At 43.6% G+C, this 16,816-nt stretch overlaps 1 long non-coding RNA gene across 9 annotated transcripts in view; it reads left to right on the top strand.

Moving 5' to 3' along the window:
• The window catches only part of LOC137765427 (uncharacterized), a 94,977-nt gene that overhangs the window by 32,534 nt on the left and 45,627 nt on the right, over positions 1-16,816 (top strand). For 2 of the 9 annotated variants that reach the window (XR_011074162.1, XR_011074156.1), the window contains one exon: positions 7,839-8,056. The exons of the other annotated variants lie outside the window; for them this stretch is intronic. This is a non-coding gene — a long non-coding RNA (uncharacterized lncRNA). The remainder of the gene's footprint in view (positions 1-7,838; positions 8,057-16,816) is intronic. 9 annotated transcript variants of the gene reach the window in all.

The raw sequence follows: 16,816 nt of genomic DNA, 5'->3' as shown, positions 1-16,816 counted from the left end.
ATATATTGATGAGCGGATAGAAGGATGAAAGGACGGCTAGGTATGTCCTTTATAACCTAACTTGGAATCTTACGGAGCACTGCTTTCATGCATTCTGTTTGTGGAAACTGTCACAGAGACTTGGTCAAGGTCAAGGGGAGGGGAAATAGATCCCAGCTGTCAGTGGGGGGAGTGACAACACACTGGAAGAGTATGTGAAACTAGAGATATTGCTGCGGTCATTTTTAGAATATGCAGTCCGCTGCAGCTGCCTCTAATCTTTTTCTTGATGGGAATGTGTATAACAGCAGTGCTAAGGAAGCCTCCAGCAGCTGAGGTGATGCTTGGCCGTGGTGTAAGGAGTGATAGAATCGGACAGTCTGATTAGGTAGGCAGGACATATTTATTATTCCCAGTTTGCATATGGGGAAACTGAGGCACAAGAGTTGACAAATATGCCCAAGGTCATGTGCTTTCATAAAGGAAATACTGGAAGTGGTTTCTAGTCTCCTGAACCTCAGCTCAGCTCCTGAGACAGCCAAGAGATTCTCACCCAGGCGTGAGGCATTTCCTCAACCTGAGGCAGGAGACACAACAGAATCTCCACGAGTGGAACCTGAGAGCTTTTATCTATCAAATGGAAAGACGCTTTTTAGAAATGGTGAAAAATTCTGTATTAGATCTTACTGCTGCAATTAACTGTAGAACGTTTTGTTGAATTCTTTGATTCTAAAATCTATTCATTTAACCAAGAATCCTTAATATAAAATCCCAGATTCTGAAGATTTTAGGAAGTGTACTTGAATTTAATGAGGGAAAGAAAAACCTTTACTTCTTAGAGTTAATTCCTTGAGGAGTTAGAGGTGAATTGATGAAATGAGTTAGTGACTTACTGCTTTCCCCTCGTGTCTGATTTCTGTAAACCTTTAGCGATTATTGAATGAGAAGAGTACTCTCTTTCCTTAGAGATCTTCAGGTCAATAAATGTTTATTGAGAACTTTCTATGCGCTAGAAACTGTGTTATGTATTGGGGGAACACAATACACACACCGTAGTATCTCCTCTGAAAAAGCTTACACGTAATTTATTTGAACGCCAAACAAGAAGTTCTATGATATTTAGATATGTACGCACTGCTTATGCTGGTATTGAAATTAGTTTGGGAGGGAAGGGGCAGCCTTGCAGTAGAGGATGCTGGGCAGAGTCAAGAAGGAATTGTAGGAGTTCCCCAGGCATAGCTGGTGGGAAACAAGCAGAATACAACTTAATCTTTTGGAGCTTCATGCAATCCAAGATGAACTGGAATGGTAAAGATGATGAATAAAACGAATTTCCTCTCCTTCTGGTGTAGTAGGTTCCATTTGTCCACATCAGTGGATTTTCTTAGCCAATGTAACCCTCCACCTTCATGGACTGGATAGGGAACTAATCTGTTTTCTCATTTGTTTAAAATGAAGAAAAACATTATAAATACTTAAAATGAGTAGCATCTTTCAAAACCTCTTTGTTTGGTTTGTAGAGCTGAAATTTCCGTACTTGATCAATATTAACCTTTCAAGTTGGTTTGGGTTTTGGATGCACGGATTACTCAGTCTTTAAGGACTAATTGCTTTGGTTCCAGGGAGGGATTTGATTCTGCTTTTAAATGTGTTTCTCTTTGTAGTCTCCTCCTAAACTGGAAGATGGGCTGTGTCTTGCTTTAACAGTAGTAACTTCTCAGTTTCCAACAAATTTGATGTGTAGCCACTAGGGAAAGCAGGATGAGGATCTTCAGACAGAAATTCCAGAGCCTCAGCTTCAGTTACAGGCTTTGCATCCCTCTCTCCTGCGGTGCTTTCTGAGCTAATTCTCAGAGGTCTGGCCTATCTCAGGTTCTAAAATGTGCCTGGATCACCACCACATGTCATGGCAAGATTGATACATAAAAAAAAGCCAGTCACAACTAAAATGCCCAACCAGAGGGGAATGTCTTCGTAAGTTATGGCACTGCCATGCTATTAAACGCACTGCTGTGGCTAAAGCGAATGAAGTAGTTCTGGGTCTTCTAACAGAGAAAGATCTCAAAGATGTACTGTTGTGTAAAAAAAGTGAGCTGCAGAGCAATCTATGACACCATTTAGGTGAGAGTTACTCCCATGAAACCGTACTGTATGTTTCATGGGTCCACATACGTGGATGTAAATGCAAGGAGAAGCTCTGGAAGCAGAGATGCCAAAGGGTAGCAATGGTTGTCTTCAGAAGACAGGATTGGGGGTAATGGCCAAGTAGAAGTTGGAGCTTATTTGTTATAGTTGAGAGTTCTTGTTACTCAGGGAAGAGACCATACTCATGAACTACCCATGTGACCTTAAAAACTAAATAGAGGTCAGTTGGAAGTGACTGTTCTAGGCAACGGTTGCCTTGGAGGGGGTTTAAATTAATTAAACAAGGAGGCCATAAGACAGATGTGGCTCTACTGCTGTAGTGCTGTCTGTGAGGAAGACGTTTTTCCTCTGCCCCTCTAGGTCTTCTGGCTGGTCCAAGATTTAAAGTGACATGAGACAGATTAACAGGAGAAGATCAAACAAAGGTTAGTAACACGTATACATGTTACAATGAGTAACTCGCCCAAAGGGCTGAAGCCCTCATCTTAAATACCATCTTCAGCTAAAGACAAAAGAGGATGCTGGGGGTAGGGGGTTGGGACTTCAAAGGGGAGGAAGGCAATTCACAAGGAGATGGAATAGCAAATGTTTGGTAGATAAAGGTCTGCTAGACTGGGCAGAGACAATGGGACACACAGTGGACTTTGATCTCTAGGCCCTGTTCCACCCCCCTAACCTCGCCCATATTCCTTGCAGATCTCTCTGGTGATGGATGTATTGGGGGGAACAGGCTCTCTGTCAAAATTCTTTTTGGCAGTTAGAGGGCAGGTCAAAGTTTCTTCCTCAGTCTTTTGGGCCTTGATTGTTTTCAGCTTGAAATAGCACACATGCATGCCAGAGACATTTTAGGGTGGCAAGTTTTGCTCCCCTTCAACAGCAAACCGAAATCTGAGCTTGTAAATGCCTCAAGGTTATGAAATCAAAATGGCTAAATGCTAAAGACAACCAATCACAAACGGCCAACTAGGATTTAAGCTTTAGCCAATCAAATAATTTCCTTTCTTTGTTCTTGTACTTTCTCTGTATAAATCTTTCCCCTGGCTCTTGTTGGAGGAGCTCTTTTAACCACTTCTGGTTTGGCACTATCCAATTTGAATCAATTTTTGCTTAAATAAACTCTTAAAACTTCTACTAAGTCTTATTTTTTAATAGAGGAAAGGTTGAGACCCCTCTCAAATGCTGGTTCTACTGCCCATGGCTGTGTTAATTTAGCAAGTCACTTATCTCCCGAGACCAGTAACAACAAACTTGCAGGCTTGTTGTGAGAATTATGTTTGATAATTTATGGAAAATCACCAGGTTCTTTTTCTTTCTGCTCATGAATTTTGGATCCTGGCTTCATGGCTCCATCTTCGGTACTGGCCTTGGACTTTTCAGGGTTAGATACCCACCTGGAGTCTCCTGAGTTCTGTTGTTTTCAGTTCTGGAAGCCCGTGCCTCTGGTTGAAGGTCCCCTGGAACTTCTGTCGAGAGAATCATTCTCCCAGTTCCCCTCCAGTCACATAGAATTCTACCTGCAGGGTCATTACCTCCCTGGGGTAGAGGAGGTAGCCTCACACATTGACATCCTGTATCATTTATAGTCTCACCCATTAACACGAAGAGGGATGTTTTCAGTTCTCACACATTCTGGGGCATAATTCTCCTCTTCCAGCTGTTCTTTGTATGGGAAGTGGCATTTGTAAATCAATGGCAGTTTTGCCCGAGAGCAAACAGCAAAAAAAGAGCCAACAGTGCCTGCAGATTTGTTGGGATTAGGTACAAAGAAGGCAGGCTTTTCTGGGGGCAAGTTGTCCACAGCGACTTCCAGTAAGAGGGGGCTGCTACCTCTTCCTGTGAGAGAGGAGACACTCCCAAGTTAGAACACTCGACTGTCAGTGGGACAACACCGCCTGCGTAGGACAAGAATAATTTAGTTTCCTCCTTTATACATATTTTGTTGTTTTACAAAATCATTTCCCTTTGGAACTTTCCAGGATGATGGGAAATGTGGATTTTTAACCCCTTTTTTTTTTTTCCCTTACCCTACTGCTCTCTGCTTGAGAGCCCCCTTTCGACACTGCCAACGGAGCGATTTTGCTGCCGGCTTGCTGATTTATAGAATATGTTTGAGACCCAGGTTTCTTATTATCTTTATTTATTGTTAATAATATGAAGAATGTGAATTTCCTGTTGTTGATTAAGATGAAGGCTTTTCTGTGGATGTCTTTGGAAAAATGAACACTCAGCCCAAGGAGGTGTCCACCCTGACTTCTAGAAGGGTTGGCTTCATCCACAAATGGTCCAACAGCTGTAGAACAGTAGGAATTTAGAAAATCTGATCCAGGAATCGGCACTTCTTCCTTATTCTCTTGCTCTATTGCCTGAAACTTCCACTGTTAATGAAACCGTGCACCTCAGATTGGGACTTGAACCTATGTTCCAGGACTTAGTTTGGAACTTGAACCCACAGTCTTTTAACTGAGATCACACACCTGGTCTCAGGACTTAATGAAGCTCAGGTTCTTAATGTCTCATTGCAGAAAGAATTCAGTGAAAGACAAAGTGATAGGTAAGAAGTGGATTTATTTAGAGAGATACACATTTTATAGACAGAGTGTGGGCCATCTCAGAAGGCAAGAGGCCCCGAAATATGGGTGGTTAGTTTTTGTGGGCTGCGTAATTTCATAGGCTAATGAGAAGGAGGATTATTCCAATTATTTGGGGAAGGGGCAGGGATTTCCAGGAATTGGGCTATGGCCCACTTGTTCGCCTTTTATGGTTAGCCTCAGAACTGTCATGGTGCTGGTGGGTGTGTCATTTAGCATGCTGATGTATTACAATGAGCCTATAATAAGGCTCCATGTCCACTGGAAGTCGAATCTTCCACCATCTTGGACCGAGCTGCGTTCTGACCAGTTTTTGTCATGTCCTATGGTTATGTCATTGCTTTAAAGGTTGTGCCCTGCCCCCTTCCCTCCTGTCTCATTAAGAGTCTTACCCAGGGGTGATTCCAGTAAAATGGAAGATGTGTTCCTGAACAAAACTTGGGTCCACTCACCCATGCACAGCAAAGCCAATCTACTGACACCAGGCTGTGGTGAAGGAAAGTGAGTTTGCTGCAGGACACCAAGCAAAAAGTCCAGGCAGCTAGTGCTCTAAAAGCCCAAAGTCCCCAATGGGTTTCAGCAAAGCATTTTAAATGCCAGGTGAGGGAGGGGGGTTGCAGGGTATGTGATCAGCTCGTGCACAATTCTCTGATTGGTTGATGGTGAGGAAACAGGGTAGTGTCACAGGGGTCAACATCATCAATCCTCAGGTGCAGGTAGGTCTGGGGGCTATGCGTTCATGGTCATCAAGTAGTTAATTTCTTTCATTCATTGGGGGTTTTAGCATCTGTAAAACAACTCATGAAATGTGCATCAGATACTATTATCTGGTACTTCAGAGAGGAGCTAAAGCAGAGGATATGGGGGTGGGGTCTGTTCTGGGAAGGCCCCAGAGGGTCCTGCTCTGTTACAGATGGTCTAGGAAGGGGAGTTGATCAAGTCAGAAATCTGCAAATGGTATTTGTGTAATTCTAGTTCCCAAAATGTTCTTTAAAAATAATGCCTGAGAGACATGGCATTAAATATCACCTGTCAGATATTAATAATATAAATCTGCACAGTAAATGTTTAAGATATTTTCAAGTAGAGTTGCTGACATTTATTTAAGTACATGTTTTCCACAATATACAGTTTTCAGGTAAACTCTTCCATCGTCTTGAAGGATCAGTGTTCTCAGAGAATATGTTCAGTGACACTTGTCAACAACCTGGTGGAATTTTTAGGGAACCGTTGACCAAAACTGCCTGCCTCCCCAGCTCAGCCAGCCATGGGTCATGCTCAGTCCTGACTGCCCTCCCCAACTTGGAAGCAGGCAACACAAAGCCCTAGGCAGATGGCTGAGGGTATCATCTTCTAAGACCTTTTGACTTTTCGATCCCAAGGATTTGCTGGGAGAAGTATGTGGACCTCAACTTATACTACACTCTACTGCATGGGGAATAAGGTTTCAGCAACATTTAGTAAAAAAAAAGAAAAAAAAATTACAAATTCTGTACTGGAGAGCCTGTGGAAATAGAAGAAATGGTTCTAATGGAAAATCATAATGCACCTAGCACGCCATATGGCACGAGTCACACTCTCCCCCACCTAGCTCCCACCATATTTTTAAATAATATCAAGAAGTTGGGGCTTCCCTGGTGGCGCAGTGGTTGAGAATCTGCTTGCTAATGCAGGGGACACGGGTTCGAGCCCTGGTCTGGGAAGATCCCACATGCCGCGGAGCAACTAGGCCCGTGAGCCACAACTACTGAGCTTGCGCGTCTGGAGCCTGTGCTCCGCAACAAGAGAGGCCACGATAGTGAGAGGCCCGTGCACCGCGATGAAGAGTGGCCCCTGCTTGCTGCAACTAGAGAAAGCCCTCGCACAGAAACGAAGACCCAACTCAGCCATAAATAAATAAAATTAAAAAAAAAAAAAGAATAGCTCATTTACAAGAAAAGCATCTTGTGAGCAATTCTAGCTGCTTTAGCCTTTAGCATTTATAGCCTCCATAACAGAGTTAGATGAAGGATAAGGATGTTGGAAATAGAAATTGGATGAGCCAGCCTGCAGTGTCTACTGCAGCAGAGTCAGGATTTGAACCTGGGCTATCTGACTCCAAGACCTATTCCCTTAGTCATGATTTCTACAGACTCTGCTTTATTTGAAAAAAAAAAAAAAAAGGTCAACCAATGAAACTTTAAAAGAGCGAAGTTATAAGACTGAAGTTGAGAAATGAATGGACTATTCAAACTGGTTAATTGAGAAAACTTCATAAGGAGGCAAATGGGGGTCTAGATGAGAAAAGGACTGAGCCATTTAAGGAAAGAGAAAAGGAAGGAGGTGAGGTGGGGAAGGGGAGGAGAAGAAGAAGAGAGAGAGAGAAGAAAGAGCAAAAGAGAGAAGGAGAAAGAGGGAGGATGAGGAAGGGGAGGGAAGGAGGGAAGGAAGGAAGGGAGAAAGGAAGAAAGGGAGGAAGGAAGGAAAGTTTGGGTTTAGTGTATAATTCCATTCGGAATTTATTCTATATAAGTAATATAAGGATCCAAGCTTGCCAGAAAACTCTGAAACAATTTAATAGTTGTCTATGGCTTGAAGGGGAGTGGATTTCACCACCCCAAAATATGCCAAAGATAATATTTGGCATGAGGATTATTTTGAGCTTATCAAGGTCAATGTCTAGAGGGAACAAGGTTGTACCTGGAGAAACAGGCAAAGTGTCGAGGCTGAAGAACAAGATGAGAATGGAGAACAACAGGTCAGCACACCTGAGAATAAAGGCATAGAGAGGGCCGGGAGGCAGTGTATAAGTGGCGACTATGCATGGCACTCCAGTTCTCAAATGGCCCTCATGAGCTATGTTGAGTGTGAGCAAGGCACTGGCTCACAGGAGGGATGACGGAGCAGGCAAAGGCACTGACCTGATAACCCTGTTTCACTGAGATGGATTGTCACCATGGGGCATCCACCAAAAGATTTTCTCTATGGGTCTCAGTTTGTTGACAGCACAAACATATATTGTCTGCTCTCCTTGCCTATTTCCCTGGATTCCTTTTTCCAGCTCTGCAGAAGCTGGTATGATTAAATGTACCTTGGCTTCACCATGCACCCCCTCCAGGCATTTGAATGGTCTTTTTATCACCCCAGGCCACGGAGCATGGCTCCTTAACCCTCTGCCAAAGATCACTCAGTGAATGAAGCCAAATGCAGTTCTTTTAGAGCTGTTGTTGACGCAGTGTGGGAACCATTCTCTGAGCACAATGTATGGAGTGTTTTCCTTATCACTGGGCCATGAAGGCAGCTTAAGTGGAAAGCTGGCACTTGCGGTTGGATGACTGGCTTCTGGCATCTTTTCTCCCCACAAGGTAAGAACTTGGATACTTTGAAAGATTAAGAGAAGACGTGCTCCGTTATTTTTCGTATTCATACTGGAGGCCTGTGGTCTGCATTCTGCGTACATGCATCTCAGAGCAGACTGCCTGGTGCATAATTCAAATTTGGAAACAGGCACTGTGAAAGCCATAGAGAATGCGTGCATTCTCTAAGCAGGTAGAACGTTCAGCATCCTTGCCCTCTTGTACTGTGTTTTATTTTGCATCCTGCTTTTTGCTGTTTGCTTTCAGAGCCTCCATGTACAGTTGTAAACTAGGCTTATAAGTTGTGCAGGTTGTGCACTGCAAAAAGGCTCCTTGTCTACGGAGACTCCGTTATGTTGTATACATTGTGGCTTTGTGTACTTACTGCACAAAACCTGGAAGACGGCAATAAGTGTCTTGTTCTAAAACACATGGAAAATATTCTGACAGATGGCAGTGATGTGTGATGTGTCTTATTTGTACAAAGTCCCTAGATGAGTAAACTTTAGGAAACTTGAAAGGCAGAGAGGTTTTCTCCCTTGCTTCAGTATGTGAAGGTAGCCAGGTGTCTGTGTGGCCCTACCTAGGTATTATCTGGTGGTAGCTCATCGAAATGATGGGCAGAGGGTCTCTTAATGGGAATTGAGGAGGCAGCCCTGGCTTGGCTCTCTTGTTCCCCAGAAATGTGAATGGCTTTCCTATGACCAGGGAGAGATTGGGAGTGGTGGTGGTCTCCATGAGAAGTAGAGACCCAGGCCCTGATTGTCCACAGTACCCTGGATGGAACGGTGGCTCCACAGAGCCAAGGTTGGGTCGGGGGGAAATGGAGGTGCTTGGAAGTCTTGGCAAAGGATCTCCGAGGCCCACCTTGGTACAGACCAGGGACATTCCACCTTCTAAACAAGTCTTGCCAACCCGAGCACTGAGCATCTTAGTAGTGTTAAAAGAACAAAATTCAACTGAGTAAATTTTAGGATCTAATTGGCTTTATTCAACAAGTCACAAGTCAGGCAGCATTCCATCTAGTAAATAGAAAAGGGGCTCTGAGGAACTGTACAAAATTAAGGCTTTTATAGAACCTAGAGGGAGAAGGAGGTTATTAGCTAAAGAAAAGAAAGGATTGTTTCCAGCAAGGTTACCTCACTACTGCTGATCAGGAACTGCAATTAAGTCTTAGTTTGCAGTACTGGGGGCAGTGGCCCCACCTTGGGCCTGTTGTTTCCTTCTCTCCCTCCTTCTCCCCCTCCCTCTCCTCCTCCCCCTCCCCTTCCCCTTCTTCCACTTCCTTTTCCCCTTCTTCTCCATCTCCTTCTCCTCCTTCTCCTTCCTCTTCCTCTTCCCCTTCCCCTTTTTCTTCTTCTTCTTCATCTAATTCATCATCTTCTTTTCCTCCTCCTCCTCCTCCTCTTCTTCTTCCAGCAGCAGCCAATACGGACGTAAGAACATGGATCCCTTCCTCAAATTTTCTGCTCTGTGTAAGCCATTCCTCCCTTCCTAGGACTTATGTATGAATTTACATGATATTAGGCACCTTACCAAATTAAATCTAAACAAAAAATAAAGCAATGTGATGTTACTTATACCCAAGTCCAATGGAGCAAATTTATATGCGCTACACCTGAAAACAGATGGTGCATTTAGCTCAGAATCACAGTATTTCCAAAGCCAGTGCCAGTCACTGGAAGCAAGTGTGACTTTGGTAAAATCTGTCTTTAGCGTTCTGTTTCTTTCCTTATGAAACACCCTCTCTCATTTAGCTTCATTCGCTTCTTCGTCCCAGGAACCCAGCCTGCCTCTGGTGCATGTTTGCTGCCCCAGGTCCCCCTTCTTGCAGGAAGCAGCCCACACTCTCCTTCTTGCCTCAGTCCTGACCCTGTGTAAGCGTACGTGTCCTGTGACAGACACATCCCTTCCAAACTTACCCTCTGACAACAAATCAGGGGAGAGGCATTAATGACTTGTGGTGAATTAACAGGTTACCCTGCTGTCAAAGACAAAAACAAACCAGAGACCCAGTTAGCAAAGGCCATTTTTTCCTAAGCTAACAGCAGCACTGTCACTTTCCTTTCAGCAGGGGTTTGAAGGGGCTGTATAGGTTTTATAGGACAAAAGGAGATGTCTTGACAGTCTCTGACTGGTGAGCATTCAATCGGCGTGGCTTTCTGATCGGCCTTTAAGTATATTTTGGTGGCCTTTAAAGAGTTCACTATCCGTTTTTACACGACTGGGGAATTTTCAGGTTGGGCAGAATTGGAAGGGCTTTTCTGCCTTTCCAGGGCTATCTAAAGATATTTCTTAACTCTGCAGGGCAGAGTGGGCTATCTGGGTGTTGGTTGGTGGGAATATGGAATAATATCCTCCGAAGTGAGAAAGAACTTTGAGACCAAAAAATGAAGCAGACAACTCCATAAAGTGTAATGATGATTTTCATTGCAGGTAACTTCCATACAGGCAGGACCGGGCAGGGGATGATTCAGATGCGTTCACAGCTTCACTCCACACCGCCCAAAGGGGTACAGGGGATTTAAAGGGTCCAAAGCTAGAAATAGAACCTGACTACCAAGGGAGAAACACATCTGTGCCAACAGGAACCAGGGTTTTTTTCTTCCCCCCGGGGTCTCATTACCATTATTCCTCAAGGACCATTAACCATCTGCATCTGTAAAAGGCATTCTTCCAGTTCTCCTATCAGGGGAATGCAAGGGTAAAAGTTGACTGGGAACTTATCTGCCTTGGGTGCATTCCTTGTGAGTAGGCTAAAGCCCAGTCACGCAGAAAGGGGAGGGGGTAGGACTGCGGGCCTAAGATGGAGCGGACAGAATAGAGTCAGTGTGGTTCAGCCACACACTGGGCCTGACAGAGACCAGGCGGGGCTTCTTTCCTTTGTGCGAGAATGTGTCTTTCTTACTTCTCAAGAAATAGTTTCTCACTACTGGGATTCTATCCCTTCCTTCTGTCATATTTCAACAGCAGCAACAACAGCAATGATCATGAAAGAAAAAAAAATCTACTGAGTACTTACTAAGTACAGATACTACGAGGTAAATGTAATGATTCCCGTTTTAATGAAGGAGAACCTGGGTCTCAGAGGGGTTGAGTGAACTGACCAAGGCTCTTCAGCTATGCAGCTAGCCAGAGTCAGAACTGAGACTGAAGCCTGTTTGGCTCTGAATACCAAGATCTTTCGACTGTACCATCTCCTCCTTGGGTAAAGCCAACCAGGAGAATGATGGCAGCAATTGGCGGAACTGTCCTGGGTAAAGAGCTCCACTAACATCTTCTAGATCAAACCTTCTCTTTGGGCCAAACTATAGCAGCCTGCACATAGCTCTAGCTTTGCATGTACAAAGTGTCTGTTCTGAAGTTTAGCATTCTTCGATTTCAGCTGTGGTTGAATTAGCGAAAATGCCCAAAGTTTGTTTAGGAAGAGGTGGAGATAGCTAGAGGGCTCTAGGGTCTGGAAGGGACAAGTAGACTGTGGCAACCCAATTGTTACTAAGTGCATTTGCTACTGGGATCTGCCACCAAAACCTTACATCTTGAGATAGAGGGTAGAAAAAAAGGACACTTTTCTTAAACTTTCAAAAGGAAAAAAAAAGTAGCAGTAGGGAAGAGTACCAAGCTTCAGACATTTTCTCCATTACTACACAATTGAGTGCATTTCTTCTAGAATTTTCAGCTCAGTCACATGACTCCACACCGTCCTTTTATGGACCTATTGCTGCAGTAATTTGACATTAATGTGAGATGATAGGGCACTATGTTGAAACAGCCTCCATGGAGTGGAGAGAAGTGATAGCAACCATCCAAAAGAAGATAATGTTCTTTTTAAGTGTGTGTCTGATGGGACTTGATTGTACCGTACATGCTGTAAAAATTTCTCCTTCTGCCACTCTTGCATCCTTGGGCACCTGATACCCTTGGATCTCAGGTGTGAAAGCTTTACTGAAAGCTCCCTTCTTCACACCCCTTAGTGTGCATACTTGGAACGGGGTGGGGGCAGACACTGGAGGATACTTTCAGGAACTCTCTGGCTTTTCATCCACCACCAGGATAACTCCACCTGCAAATGGGGTATGCCATTAGTACTTAAAAAACACCCACGGAAACTGGTTTTAGTTACAGCTTGGTAAGGGGCACCTCTGGGGGCAAGAAGGGAAGTGGAATCAGATGTTCAGTCAGGGGAGGGGTAGAAGAGTTAGAAGTTCCTGCCACCCCACCCAGATGCCTAATGAATGCAGATGGGAGACAGGAGACCAATAAACAGACGTCTCTGTTGTTTGTGAATTTTATTGTGGAGGAGAAAAAGGTTACCATGTAAATTAGAGCAGAAAGCCAATACAAATTACTCATTACTTTTTAACTGCCACCAACCAATTAATGTTCTTTTCTCATACTTAAAAACTTGTACTTCCCTTCCCCAGAGCTTTTGAGTCATACTAGGAAGGTGCAAAATATATTCATTCTCAAAGCATGATGACTCTCAAACTCTTGGGCATGAGCCTTCATCTTAAAGATACTCAAGGTGTACAGAACTAGGGACCCCCATGTTTCTTAGCCCACTTGTGCAAAGCAATGCAGGAAGGAGGGCTCATGGTTACATTGACAACTATCTGGTGGTTCCTAACCTAGAAAGCTGAGATCTGCTCACTCCTACAAACTACTCAAAGTAGTTTTGTATTAGCCAGATGTCTGCTGAGGTCTCCTGACCACTGAGATTCAAGTGAAGTTGGCTCTGATCTTGTTCCAAATTCAGTAGGAAGTCAGAGTCATTCCCAGTCTTTTGAGGGATTCTGGGAGAGGGTGGCTTACATTTCTGCTGGTTGCCTGTGGCTTCAAGCCTCTGTTTCCCAGAGTAATTCAGTTCACAGAGCATGTTTCTGTCCTGCTCACGCTGTCATGTTCCAAAATTCATCATCTGAGCTGTAGAACTTGGCCTCTTTCCTTGCTTTACAACCCTGTGCCCCAAAGCCCAAGGCCTTGAAGTGGTAATTGACTTCAGTGAAGATTTGGGAAAATAGAGAGAACTGGTACTACAAAAATCCAAACAACCTAAAATTGGACAATATTCTCTATAACCCCTTCACCATTTTCACCAACCCGAGCTCCAGCTTCACAATGTGTTCTTTGGCGTTTCTCACTCGTTTTTTTGCTCCCTTCCTTTATCCTGTTTATTTCTCTTCCCTCCTCAACTCCTGTCCTCTTCCCACTAAGGAATAACAACAGGAGAAAGTCCAAAGCGCTTAGCTCAGCCCCGGGTCTCTTTGCACATCCAAGGGCTCACAAAAGTGGTTTGCAGCTCAGTGGACCATGAACAATGGCCTCAGACTTTCTCCCTCCCCACCGGTGTCTGCTGAAAGGGAAAAAGAGTAGGAGAGAGATTTTAGGACTCACTGATATGGTTAATGACACTCCCCCAGCTCCCTCCTTAGAAGGCAGAAGGCTTGCAGTCCATTCGGTTTTGGTCATTTTCCCCTGTTGATTTGTTGCACTCCTTCACTGCATCATAAGTCTTCCCTAGTGGAGCTAAGCAGACTCTTTATATGCTAGGATGTGTCCCTTACGGGAGGTCTCCAAGTATCATTCCTGGACCAAGAGTACCATCTGGGAACTTGTTAGAGATGTAAAGTCTCAGGCTCCATCCTAGACCTAGAATCAGAGATTCTAGGGGTGGGCCCAGCAGTCTGTGGGTTCACATGTGCCCCCAGATGATTCTGATTTACACTCAAATTTGAGAACCACTGAGCTAACAGATGGGCTTAAAAGACATCCGGGCAGAGCACGCTGTCCACAAATGCCAACAAATCAGTAACTAACTAAAGTACATGCAAAACACTACATTCTTCCTACAGGGTTGATAATTGTAGGGAGGCTGAGGGCCTTGTGGGTTGTACCAAGTGAGGACAAGGAGGAACATTAATGGAAGTTAACATTTACTGGGAACTTACTGTGTGCTGGGCACTGTTTTGTTATACGATAACTCATTTATGTCTCACAATAATCCTGTGATGTAGGTATTATTATCTCCATGTAACAGATGAGGAAGGTGAAGCACAGAGGAGTTAAATAACTTGCTCAAAGACACACAGCCAAGAAGGGACAGAGCCCACACAAGGGCTTTGTGGCTCCAGTCTTCAACTCTCACCACTTTGCCATATGCCTTCTTTTCCACCAGCCTTTCTTGAAAGGGTACTTTGACGTCCTGCTTCCACTGGTAATGGAAGAAATGGATTCAAAAGAATATTAGCTACTCTGCTTGGAAAGCAAGCAAGCCAAGAAGCTAGAGTCATTTCTATGGCTCTCTTCTTATTTGTAAATAGGAAAAAAAAAACAAAAAAAAAACACATTGGGAGGCAATATACTAAAGGGAAATCTGAACTTTGAAATGAGATGGCCCTGGGCTCAAAGCACTGCTCACTGTAGGCTGAGTCTCTGGGGAAGTTACTCTCCTCATCTGTAAGATGGGTATAATAATTTACATCTCAGAGTTGTTGTGAGAATTAAAAAGCCTACATATGTAAAGCTCCGGGGTGAACAATCCAAGAATGTGCATCCCTAGCTTGCCCCTTCCTTTCTTCTGCATAGAATGATTTCCATAGAAAAGTAGAATTTAGGAATAGGTCATAATTTTGCAGGGTATTCCTAGATACAAACAAATGAAAGCAGAATTACTAATTCTATACACTTTTTTTTTTCTTCAGATTTTATTCTTCTTTTGCAAGGGTATTTCAGAGCGTCTGATTACTAGTACACCTAGAAGGGTGCCGAGTGAGATACCTTTTGATTAGGTGAGCAGAGGTAAAAAACCACTGGTCTTGAACATGGGTTACCGGGAAGCAGAGGGGGCTACTTCCCTGTACCCTGGGCCTGTGGGTTACTGTTTATCTCCACAGTTGGTCTATGGAATTGCTCTTGGTAGCAGCTGGATCCTGGATAAAACCTTCACCAGCAGACCAAATATTGCCTGCTCCTCGAGAGCCCCCTCACTGGCCTACTTAGAATCTGCACCTTCTAAACATCTCAAGGCCTCTCAGCAGCAAAGATCAGGAGCAAGCATTCTTGAGATAAAATGTGCGAGGGTGATAAATTCACCATACAGTACTTTTCCTCTTCAATAATCTCACTTCCAAATCCCTCCTGACCTTAAAATGATGAAGATGATAAAAAAGCTTTGTCATTTCATTGACTTACCATTGGCCCTCATAAAAAAGTCATCATGAACTTCAAATGTTAGTTAGTGTATGGTTACTAATATCATTTTAACTTTTCATATTTTTACTTTCTCTCATAATTATTTGCATTTTAAGAGTTCATTCACCTGATCAAAAATATTTACTAAGTATTTAGATATTTATAGAGAGACAGCATAGCCGAAGTTGTGAGGTGTGGGCTCTGTGGTGACAAACTGGGTTTAAGTCCTTACTAGCTGTGTAACTTGGTTAAGTTGCTTAGCTTCTGTGCCTCATTTCAACATCATCATTACTGTGAAAATTAAATAATTTAAATCATATCAAGCTCTTAGAGCAGTGCCTGGCACATAGTGAGTGCTCAAAATGTTCTTTGAGAGACAGGGAGTGATAGAGCAGACACATATTCTCTGCCAGGCACAGGTATGCACAAAGTCACATGAGCTCAACTCAGCTCTCTAACGATATCATGTTGGCTACTTCAGAAATGATTTTTGGGGCTATAACAAAACTGTAATGAAATAGCTGAAATGTACAGGGTACTTATTACATGCCAGGCTCTAAGCTAAGAGCTTTACTTGGATTAGCTCATGTAATCCTCAACAACTCTGTGAGGAGCCATTATCCCCCTTTTTCAAGGAGGTGGTCTGAGGGGTAAGGCTGGGATTTGACCCCATCAGTGTGGCTGCGAGCCCACCTGTACGGAACCTCCGATCCTTACTGGGGTGTTGGTACTTGATGACCGCCTGTGTTCTCTCTCCCTCTGTCAGAATCTCTCATCCTCCCTGACGTGCTCTGGCCTTATTGCCCATATTAGTTCACAGTGATGCATTGCCAACTAGAAACAGACTTTTTAAAAACCAGTGGGCCTGTATTTTAAAAGCTTTGTTTGCAAAATCAATGGGACAGCTGGCTGGGGCTGCCGTTTGCAGGAGAGATACAGAGGGAGAAGGTACAAGGAATTTGGCCAAATGAGAATATTTATATTTTTCCAGATAATTAACTATGGCAGCTTGTAAGTGAAATATTTGCCAGTGCTCATGAACATTATCCAGGGTAATGTTATCTTTTGATTAAACAACATATGTTCCCTAATAATACGTATGCATGAGGGATAAAGAGGAAGGTGCCAAGATGCTCAGAATTTCTTAGATTTGGTGGGTGTCAGCCAGATTCTCATGTAGTTCAAGACTTTCGAGGAAGAAAAGGAGACTAGGATTCTGTTGATTATGCATTGTTCTTTTTCTAATCCACCTACAAACAATATTGTGCATGTTAATAACGTGAGTAATAATACATGCAAAGATAACTGGATTAAGTTTGGTAGTAGTAAGGAAAATGAGCAATTTTATGAATTACGGTTTGATTTGATTTCTCCATGAGACTCATTTTCTAGGTCCGTGGGTCTCAAAGGTTAGCTGCATCAGCATTACCTTGTGGCCTTTGAGAACGACCGACCTAGGTTGAGGTTAGATTGTGTGAAGCAACACAGGAACGTACTGAATTGAGCAGGGGTCCCGCTGTGGTATTCGAGACGGGTCTATTCCAGCGTGCTCTGAGAGATTCACATACATTTTCGTTT

This window comes from Eschrichtius robustus, chromosome 5 (assembly GCF_028021215.1).
Source record: "Eschrichtius robustus isolate mEscRob2 chromosome 5, mEscRob2.pri, whole genome shotgun sequence".
In the NCBI taxonomy this organism is placed as follows: domain Eukaryota; kingdom Metazoa; phylum Chordata; class Mammalia; order Artiodactyla; family Eschrichtiidae; genus Eschrichtius; species Eschrichtius robustus.
This window is presented reverse-complemented; position numbering and strand designations above follow the sequence as displayed.